The following is an 11,192-nucleotide window of genomic DNA, read 5'->3' as shown; positions in this document are numbered from 1 at the left end:
GTCCATCGAGACGTTCGACAACCTCCAAGTGTCGTATGATCAGCTTCATCCCACCAAGCCTTTGTCAGGAGTGACCGACGACTCCACCACGCCGATCGGTCAGGTCCGCCTCCCAGTCACCTTCGGGCAGCACAACAACTACTGCACCGAGCTCATCGACTTCGACATCACCCACATCCGTCTGCCATACAATGCCATCCTCTAGTATCCGGCCCTGACCAAGTTCATGGCCATGACGCACCACGGCTACAATGTTCTCAAGATGCAAGGAAGCGGCGGGATCACCATAGTGCCATGCGAAGAAAGAGATGCGGTGTGCTCCCTCGAGCGCGCCTTCCAAGCAGCGTCAATCGATGACACCGGCCACAATGCAGCTCGGTACCCTCTAGAGGTCGTGCCCCAGAAGAAGAATCAGCAACTCCATGTTGGACATCAAGAGGGAAGCATCGCAAGTGGCACCCTCGTCAGGATCAACGCTCGCACCTGGGGCGCCTCCCTCTATTGCATAGGAAGGTGCGCCCGGCGCCCTCCTCGGGTAGGGCTCGGGGGCTCTCTTCTAGAGGGCCTTAGACCTTGCCAACGTCATGAGGGAGATGCTCGGGCACCACTTGGAGGCATGTTTCATGGCACGTTTCCTTCAGGAGGACACTGGGCAAGGAGCGCCCGGTGCTCAGGAGTTCATCACCAAGGTATCTCAGGAGCTTCAGGAATCAAGAGCAATACGCGGCGACCACCGCCTACCTGGCGCTCCTCCCCACCCAGGCAAGGGTGGTGAGCTGTGCGTCTACATCGTCATACCAGGGCTCAACCAAGCCGCATCTCAGGAGCTTTTCTGGCCTTCGCGTGTCAGGTGTTGTGAAGGTCCACCTCGTAGCTTCATTCGCATGTCGTTCGGCCTGCCTAGCATGGCCACTGCCTTCCAGCGTAACCTGCGGAGCGTCATCGCGGGTCAGGAGGCCAGGCACCACAGAGTTTTGGCGGAGATGGAGACAGTCCTCAAGGAACCACCGGGACCCCCAGAGCCTCCCGAGGCTCAGGGCCCCGGTGGCTCGTGAGGGGTAACCCCTTCGCCACGTACCTTCAGCTACCTCAACACCCCTTCAACGGAACCAGGTGTCATTTTGCAAGTTCATTTAGCATGGAGCATCTAGGGGGCTGCATTATTCTCAGGCCACGTGGGTCCATCCCTGTGGCTTGTATCTTTCCTTGTTTATGTCTTTAGCTTACCTTACTGGGGCACCCCTCGGGCTGCATCATCCCCAAGCCGCTTGGGTCGGACCCAGTGGCGCTTATAGTTTATGCATTTACCTAATCTAGGTTGCCTTTCATGCTTAATCTATCTATGACTATCACCTGCTTGATTGTCGCCCATCGTGGGAGCCGCGCACTGATCGTCTTTCTTCAGGACCCTTCGCGTGAGAGGATTAGGCACGACGTCTGTGCTCGGGCCCGTCCCTGCAGCGTCGATAAATCCAACGGCCGAGCTCTGTCTGGCGGGCCGGCCCCGTTCACGTCACCTCCGGGGACCGTTGGTGCTTGGCTTTCTCACGCGATAACCTCAGGAGATTCGTTTTGCGTAGGTTGTCTAACCACCTCGCAGGACCAAGACAACAAACAGGAACAAAGACCAGGCGTAACCCGCCCTGAGGTAGGGCCTCGTGAGTCTCGCGCTGGCTCACGAGTGCCCAGACACACCTCGTCTAGCCCTGCTGTGCAAGCCACGTGTCAGGGCGGGGCTGTACACGCCCCGGGGGCTCTCCGCAGCAGGGAGCCCCCTCCCACATACCGGAGGCGAATCAGCAATCAGCACGGCGGCTCGGGCACTCCCTCGCGTTAACTTGCAGGAACTTCCTGGAGGCTATTGCAGGCAGTGCCGCGGACTCTCCCTCTTCTCTCATGTGATTCGCTTGGGTGTTGAAAGGGGGGCTCCTGAGCATCGCGTCTTAGGAGCTCTTACTGGCTCTCCAGCCCTCACCCCCTAGCCTTGACCATGGCACGCGACCTGGCATACCAGCGGCGGCTGAGCTCGCTCGAGAGCCGGGACCTAAGGACGTAGAGCACCAAGAAGAACATGGGTAGGAAGGGGAGGCCCGCACGGGTCTGACCTAGCTACTGAGCAGCGGCCGACGCCCAAGCCTGGTGTCTCGTGAGGAACCAGCCCCAGATTGCCAAGATAAGTTTCGCGCTCAATCAACCGCTACAGTGCAAAGTTCTCATTTGTGTAGCCCCACTGCGGTGACGTAGTCTCCCTCTCCTACCTCTCGGCGGTCGCTTGCGCGCCAAAGGGGACCTCCTGAGCATCGCGCCTCAGGGGATCTTACTGGACCTTGGGCCGCTCACCTCCTGGCCTTGACCACGGCACACGACCTGGCATACCAGCGACGACTGAAGCCTTAATAGGGACCGAGACCTGTCGGCGCAGAGCACCTCGCCGTCATGAGGATGGAAAGGGGAAACCATGCTGGAACGGAGCACGCGCACGCATGATTTCATGATAAGGATAATGTCAACAAAGGACACTACATATGCCTTACAAGCCCCAGTGGGGTCCATTTTCTGATTCCTCGCAGGGAGCAAAAGACAAGAACCTAGGGAGTCATAACTACGCGTGCCCCTGTGGATGACGGCATCATGAACAGTGGGCCACCCGAGGCCGGTGCCAACCTCATCTAGATCAGCACCAGCGGCGGCCTGACACTGCAGCTCTACTCCAGCCTCGGCGGGAGCTCGGGGGCACATAGTTGTTGTCGCTCGACTCCGGAGACTCCACGAGCTCGGGAGAGTCGCTGGACCACCAGGTGTCACCGCTTTTGCTGGAGGAGCCGCAGGTGAGGCCTGCGACAGGCCCAACGCCCGCCTTTGCGCTGACCCGATGACCTCCTTCAGGCAGCACTCCAGGCGGCAGCCCTCCTCATCGAAGACCTTGAAGAGCAACACGGAAGCACCGTCGTACTCGAAGGGGGTCGTGAGGGTGCCCTCCAGGCGGTAGACCCGGGAAATCTCGCCCCAGCATCAGGTCAGGAAAATCCTCCCGGAGGCAACGACTCCAATCTCCGCTCCGGTCGCCGGGGCGTCGCAGTCGTCATGTTGTAGCCAAAGGTCGCGAAGGCCCCTCGGTGGCATCTCGGTGGAGAAGAAGCGGGAGAGGCAGATGAAAGATGGGAGACAGGGGCTCCGCCCCCTCCCATTTATACCAGGAGAAGGCCAACCAGCACCCCCCATGATCATAGGTAATGATGGTTTTCCTTGCATGTCGCAGGGACTTGTTCAATCAGGCAGTTGCCGAGGCGGCGTGGGGAAGCGGAGACGCCCACGTCCAATCAACCGCCACGCGTTGACCAAGGCCGCAGGCTATTGGGGCCCGCGGCGCTCTGCACTTGGCCTTTAGCTTCGCCTCGAAGCCAAGCTCGAGCGTGCCTTGGGCCCGGGGGCTACTGTCGGTGTTCTCGGAACGGGGGTCCCCAGACTTGCCTGCCTACGGCCCACGGCGTGGCTCTATGTGCGGGCCCGTATGGCCCATCTTCACTAGCAAAGACTCAAGACCCCCGCGAGGGGCCAAGCCTCTCTAGGCGGGCGACACAAGACCTCCTTAGGAGTGGCCTCGCCATGCTGGCTCGCGGGGGGCGGAGAGTTTAAGGCCAGGCAAACCTCGTGAGGTTCTAATGACGTGAGCAATGACAACCAAGGACAGGCGGGCGCCAGCGCGCACAGTGTCCTTGTTTCCTCTTCGGTGCTACGGAAGCAGGTGCAGGCGTGGAGTACCAAGGCGTCAAGCAAAGATTTCCATATTGGTGCAACGAGACCAAGACCAGCAGGATGGCAGGATGCAGGTCACCGTGGAGCCCAAGACGGCGTCACCACCAGAGCCTTTGGCAGGCGAAGACCGCTTTTGTCAGGATAGCTTGTACTAGCTGTCCCACTTCAAATTGGCCATTGTGGGATCCCTTCCCGCTCAATATTTGGGGAGAGGACCAAGGCCACTATAAATAGGACTAGCCACCACCGTAGCTAGGGGGCAAGCTCATCTTAGACTAGAACTAGTTCCTCTCCCACAACCACATCCACCAAGCACAAGAACACCTCTCCTCACGAGGCGGTTCTTCCCCTTGTACTGTTCATCCTCAGCCGGAGGGGCAATACACCACCACCACACTGGAGTTGGGTATTACACCACAACGGTGGCCCGAACCAGTATAAATCTTGTGTCCTTTGTGTTGTGAGTTCGTCAAGTTAGTCTGTAAGATCTTAGTCGAGTTAGGACGTGGATCGGTAGGGGGGAGATCTTCGTGCGCACTCCAGTGTTAGAACCTTGAGGGTTTGGTCGGAACCCGTGATCTGACAATAGTGGTTGAGGCCGTGAACCCTTCAAAGATCAAGTCTCCTCGGATATCAGCGACATAATTCAGGCTCCCGAATCTAATCTGATGACCAGGAGCGTAGCTGTCGATCTGTTCAAGGTAACCAACTGAATTGGCATGCAAAGCAAAGCCGCCAAACACAAAAAGATGACCGAGGAGGAAGATTTCCCCGGAAACAACATCGTTGTTTATGATCGAATGAGCCATCAAACCTTCTGTTAATGACACAGTGGAACTCTCAATGAAAGCACCATTGTCAGTGTAAAAAGGCCGATATCGAGTAGGCGGTCCCAAACTGTGCGTCTGAGGATCGAAGGTAACAGGGGACACAGGGGACATGATGTTTACCTAGGTTCGGGCCCTTTTAATGTAGGTAAAATCCTATGTCCTGCTTGATTCTATTTGACAAGTATAGGGGTTACAAGAGTCAATCTACCTCGAGATCGTAATGGCTAAACCCTAGATGTCTAGCCTATATGAGTTGTGATAGCCTCTACGGGCTAAACCCTCTGGTTTAAATAAACACCGGCGGGGCCTAGGGTTGTACAAAGTCGATTTACAGAAGAAGAAAACTATACATCCAGACGTCAATCTTGCCATCCACGCAAAGGAGAGTCCCATCCGAAGACGGGGGAAGGCCTTCTACCTTGTATCCTCACAGCCCATTAGTTCGTCCTGTAATACACGTGACGGACACCCGAGGACCCCTTAATCCAGGACTACCTCAGCTATCCTCAAATATTATCAAGACGAAGGTCTCTTGGCGGCTTGGGAAGAATTTGGCTGGCGAGCTAGCCAATGGGAGGATGTTCCTAAACCCGGTGAAGGAGTAGTTGTGGTTTTTACTTGTAGACCCAAGAAAGGTTCAAACTCTGGGCATGTGCAAAGAACTCGACCTCTCCAACCAACCAGCTCGTCACCCCCACGGCCTAGCTCGATGAACAAGGAAGAAGACATTCACGACAATTTTACCTAGGTTCGGGCCACCTTGTGGTGTAAGACAATACTCCTGCTTTGTGGTGGATTTTCCTCACGTGGGGCTAAGGATGAAGTAGTACAAGGGATTAACAACCTCGCAAGGTCTGCTCTGGTGGGGGAATGAGTCAACCAGGTTCAGATCCTTTTCTACAGTGGTGGCTAACATATACTTATAGTGGCATCGGTCCTGTTCCCCCAAAACGTAGGCGGGAAGGGATCCCACACTGGCTAATTTTGAAAGGGGACAAATAGTACATCTTATATTGACGAAAGGTGGTCTTCGTGTGCAAAGCTTCTGGTCGTGACGCTGCAGTGGGCTCGGTGATGACATCCGTCCTATCGTCCTGGCGGTCTTGGTCTTCTTGCACTGAAATGGAAACCTTTGCTTGATTCCTTGGGGACTCACGCCTATGCTAGCCTCCTTAGTACCAAAGAGGAAACTGCCTTGTCTGCACCCACTGGCGCCCGCTTGGCCTTAGTCATCATGGCTTGTGTCACCACAACCTCATGAGGTTGGGATCTTACATAGAAACCTCCGCTCCTCAGGGGACCGCCTGTGGTGGCCGCTCCCTTCGGAGGTCTTGGCGTCACCTGCCTCGTGAGGCTTGGCCGCTCGCGAGGGTCTTGTCTTGATGGTCTCGTAGATGGGCCGTACCAGCCATCGATGGAGCCACGCTATGGGCCGCACGCAGGCAAGTCTGGGTACCCTGGTTCCTAGAATGCCAACAGTAGCCCCCGGGCCCAAGGAGCGCTCGGACTTGGCTTCCAGGTGAAGCCAAAGGGCAAGGGCAAAGCGCCGCGGGCCCCAATCACCTGAAGACCGAGTCGATGCCTGGCGCTTGATGGGACATGGGCGTCTCCACTTCCACACATTGCCTCAGCAACTGCCTGACTTGACAACCGCCTTGCGCATGCAGAAAGGCCATTATTTCTTGGAGCGTGAGAGGCCGACAATTAGCCTTCCTCCAGCTACAAATGGGAGAGGGGCGGAGCGCCCAGCTCATCTTCATCTTCTTGACACTTGGTCCTTCTTCTTCTTCATCCCACCATCTTGCCAGAGAATCCATGGCTCAAGTGAGGAGGTTCTCGATCGCGAGAAGGGAAAGGCTTCCAAGGTGGGACCGGGCTCGCCGCCACCCAAGAGGGGTCGCGGTCATCCCCGCAAGTATGCTGCAACACCAGCGGTGGCTCCCCGAGGACATGGGCGCACCACCTCGATGGCTGGCACCGCCTCTGGCAGTCGTGGGGGTGCTCCTCCCATGGCAGAGGTTGTCGTGGTTGGGGTGTCAATAGCCAAGCAGGGGGGCATGTGGCAGCCGTCCGGCCACCGCACCCGCGATCCCATTCGGCCAACGTGTCCTTGGAGTTCGAAGTGTGGGTCAAGAGGCTCGCAGGAGTCTGGTTCCAGCTCCTGTGCTTCTTTGTGGGTGCGCTGCCAGGCGGAGGACCTGGTGGCCTCTAGCTGCAAGCTGATGGCTGCTGCTGTAGGGCTTTGTGGGTGGAGGTCGAGGTCACCCCCGCCGGCAATGTGTTCCTGAACCGCAGGTGGCAGCTGTTCGCCCGTGCACGCGGCCTACAGAGGAGGTCTACCCTCCACTTCAGGTACGACGGCGCTGCGACCCCCTATGTCAAGGTTTTAAAGGAAGATGGCAAGCGTCTGGGGTGCTTCCCGGAGAGCGACAGCAACGACGTCCACCCTTATGACCCACAAGTATAGGGGATCTATCATAGTCCCTTCAATAAGAGTGTCGAACCCAACAAGGAGCAGAAGGAAATGACAAGCGGTTTTTAGCAAGGTATTCTTTGCAAGAACTAAAATTATCGGTAACAGATAGTTGTGTGATAAGATAATTCGTGACGAGTAACAAGTAACAAACATAAACAAGGTGCAGCAGGGTGGCCCAATCCTTTTTGTAGCAAAGGAAAAGCCTGGACGAACTCCTATATAAATCAAAACTCTCGAAGGACACATGGGAATTTTTGTCTAGTTAATTTTCCTCATGCTCATATGATTCACGTTCGTTACTTTGATAATATGGTATGTGGTTGTACCGGTGCTTGGGTGCTGCCATTCCTTGGACAAGCCTCCCATTTATTATTAACCCCTCTCACAAGCATCCGCAACTACGAAAGAAGAATTAAGGTAAACCTAACCATAGCATGAAACATATGGATCCAAATCAGCCCCTTACGAAGCAACACATAAACTAGGGTTAAAGCTTATGTCACTCTAGAAACCCATCATCTACTTATTACTTCCCAATGAATTCCCCTAGGTCCAAATAATGGTGAAGTGTCATGTAGTCGACGTTCACATAACACCACTAGAGGAGAGACAACATACATCTCATCAAAATATCGAACGAATACCGAGTTCGCATGATTACTTATAACAATACTTCTCCCATGTCCTCAGGAACAAATGTAACTACTCGTGAAACATATTTATGATCAAGATCAGAGGAGTATTAATTATCATTAAGGATCTGAAAATATAATCTTCCACTGGATAAACTAACTAGCATCAACAACAAGGAGTAATCAACACTACTAGAAACCCACAAGTACCAATCTTAGGTTTTGGGACCAAGACCGAATACAAGAGATGAACTAGGCTTTGAGAGGACATGGTGCTGGTGAAGATGTTGATGGATCTTGACCCCCTCTCGATGAGAGGATCGTTGGTGATGATGATGGCTTCGATTTCCCCCTCCCGGAGGGATGTTTCCCCGGCAGAAGAGCTCCACCGGAGCCCTATATTGGTTCTGCCTAGGTTCCACCTTGAGACGGTGGCGCTTCGTCCCGAAAGCTTCCTTCTAATATTTTCTAGGTCAAAACACACCATATAGCCAAAGATGGGCACCGGAGGCCTGCTAGGGGGCCCACAAGGACGGGGGGCGCGCCCAGGGGGTAGGGCACGCCCTCCACCCGTGTGGCTGGCTGGTGACCCCCTCTGGTACTTTCTTCACCCAATATATTTTATATATTCCAAAACATGCTCCGTGAAGTTCAGGACTTTTGGAGTTGTGTAGAATAGGTCTCTATTATTTGCTCCTTGCCCAGTCCAGAATTCTAGTTGCCGGCATTCTCCCTCTTCAGGTAAACCTCATAAAATAAGAGAGAATAGGCATAAGTATTGTGATATAATGTGTAATAACAGCCCATAATGCAATAAATATCAATATAAAAGCATGATGCAAAATGGACATATCAACTCCCCCAAGCTTAGACCTCGCTTGTCCTCAAGCGAAAGCCGAAATCAAAAAATATGTCCACATGTTTAGAGATAGAGGTGTCGATAAAATAAAATACGGACATGAGGGCATCATGATCATCATTAGAACAACAACATATAGTGCCATATAATTTCTTATGCTAAAGTAACAATTCATTCAAAAGATAGAGTATGAATCAGAAACTTCATTGAAAACTAACGAACTATGATCTCGGACATTAAAACAATTGCAATTTATCATAACATCGGAAAGAGTCAATTAACGAGCTTTTCAGCAAGTCCACATACTCAACTATCATTTAATCTTTCACAATTTCTAACCTCACGCGATACTTATACGTACATAGAGAAAGATAGGGGCTTATAGTTTCGCCTCCCAACCTTTTACCTCAAGGGTAATGTCAACAATAATACTTTATGATAACCTACATCCGAGTAGATATATATATATATATATATATATATATATATATATATATATATATCCCGATCTCTCCAACATATAGTGGTTGCCAAAGGAAAAAGTGTAAAAGCGAAAGGTGATGATCACCATGACTCTTGTATAAGGATAGAATATAAAAGTACAAGATAGGCCCTTCGCAGAGGGAAGCAGAGGTTGTCATGCGCTTTTATGGTTGGATGCGCAAAATCTTAATGCAGAAAAACATCACTTTATATTGCCGCTTGTGATAAGGACCTTTATTATGCAGTCCGTCGCTTTTATTTCTTCCATATCACAAGTTCGTATAAAGCTTATTTTCTTCACACAAATAGTTCATACATATTTAGAGGGCATTTTTTATTGCTTGCACCAATGACAACTTACTTGAAGGATCTTATTCAATCCATAGGTAGGTTTAGTGGACTCTCATGGCAAAACTGGGTTTAGGGATGTTTGGCAGCACAAGTAGTATCTCTACTTGGTGCAAGGAATTTGGCTAGCATGAGAGGGAAAGTCAAGCTCAACATGTTGGATGATCCATGACAATATAACTACTATTCTATAGGAAAACATAACCTATTGTGTTGTCTTCCTTGTCCAACATCAACCTTTTAGCATGTCATATTTTAATGAGTGCTCACAATTACAAAAGATGTGCAAGATAGTATATTTATATGTGAAGCCTCTCTTTCTTTGTTACTTCCTATTAATTTCAACAATGACCAAAACTATGTTTGTTAACTCTCGGCAACTTTTGTTCATCATACTCTTTATATGTGAAGTCATTACTCTCCATAAGATCAATATATGATCTTTTTATTCTTTCTTTTATTTAATTCCCTCAAGATCATAGCAAGACAGGAAAGACCTTAACTCAAAACTACTCTTTACTATATATCTTAAGGACTCGATTATATAACTGAAGGCTAGATCATACCAAAAACTTTATTCTACTAGATCAAGATATAACCAAAAGGATCGAACTAAGAAAAAACCGATGAAGATAAATATGTGATGGTGATACGATATGGGGGCACCTCCCCAAGCTTGGTGGTTGCCAAGGGGAGTGCCCATACCCATGTATTTATGTCTCTTTCTTCGGAGGTGCTGATCAAGGAGTTTTTGATGAAGTAGGATTGTCATCCATCTTCCAAGGCATAGGTTCACCATCATAGAAAGATGAACGAGTCTCTGGGATTCTCAAATCTGCAGCCAAACTCATCTTCTTAAACATGTATTCATACTCACAGTTTTGGTTTTGCAGATCATAGGTTTGGGCTTGGAGATGCTAGATTTTCTCATGAAGCTTTAGGATGGCCTCCTCAATGCTCTTGACATCCAGATTGTGATTGTTGATGAACTCCGCGATCATCATGCGATTGGCGTTGAGTACATGCTCCACCATCCCTTGGCACTTGAAAACTTGCTGCTCCATTGCTTCGAGTCTTGTATCCACGCTTCCGATCTTCTTTGGCCCCTCAACATTGCAGATGTGCAGCAACCCCTCACGCATCTCAATGTCTTGAGCGTGTCGCGACACGTCTGCAAGGTAGGGGTTGATGAGCTTGTCGAAAAACTTGTCCTTGCGGGGTGTGGAGACGTCATGATGATCTCGATCTGTCAAAAAAACAGCTCTGAACAAGAACAGGAGATATTGTCGTGGTACGGTGGTCAAAACCTTAGGGAGATTATATAATGAATTTTTACTAAACAAAAGAAGTATTGTGCAAGAAAACAGAGTCCAGAAGGCACACGAGGTGGCCATAAGGACAGGGAGCAAGCCCAGGGGGGTAGGGCGTGCCATCCACCCTTGTGGTGGCCTCGTGTCTCCTTCGGACTACTTTTAATTTTTCTAATTTTTTAAATATTCCAAAACGGAGAAAAAAGTCCATTAGAACTGTTTTGGAGTCGGTTTACTTACCGCACCACATACCTATTCCTTTTCAAAGTTTGAAACGTTCTAGAAAGTGTCCCTTATGTACTCCTCCAGTGTTACGATATTAATTATATTGGTCTCAACATTTATGGGAGTACCTGAGATATAATGTTTCATTCTTTGACCGTTTACCACCTTTGAATTTGTGCCTTCGGAGTTGTTGATTTTTATGGCACCGGAATGATAGACCTCCTTGATAATGTAAGGACCTTCCCATTTAAAGAGAAGCTTTCCTGCAAAAAA

The sequence above is a fragment of the Triticum aestivum genome, chromosome 4A (genome assembly GCF_018294505.1).
Source record: "Triticum aestivum cultivar Chinese Spring chromosome 4A, IWGSC CS RefSeq v2.1, whole genome shotgun sequence".
Lineage (NCBI taxonomy): Eukaryota > Viridiplantae > Streptophyta > Magnoliopsida > Poales > Poaceae > Triticum > Triticum aestivum.
The sequence above is the reverse complement of the archived record's forward strand: the minus strand, read 5'-3'. Positions refer to the sequence as shown.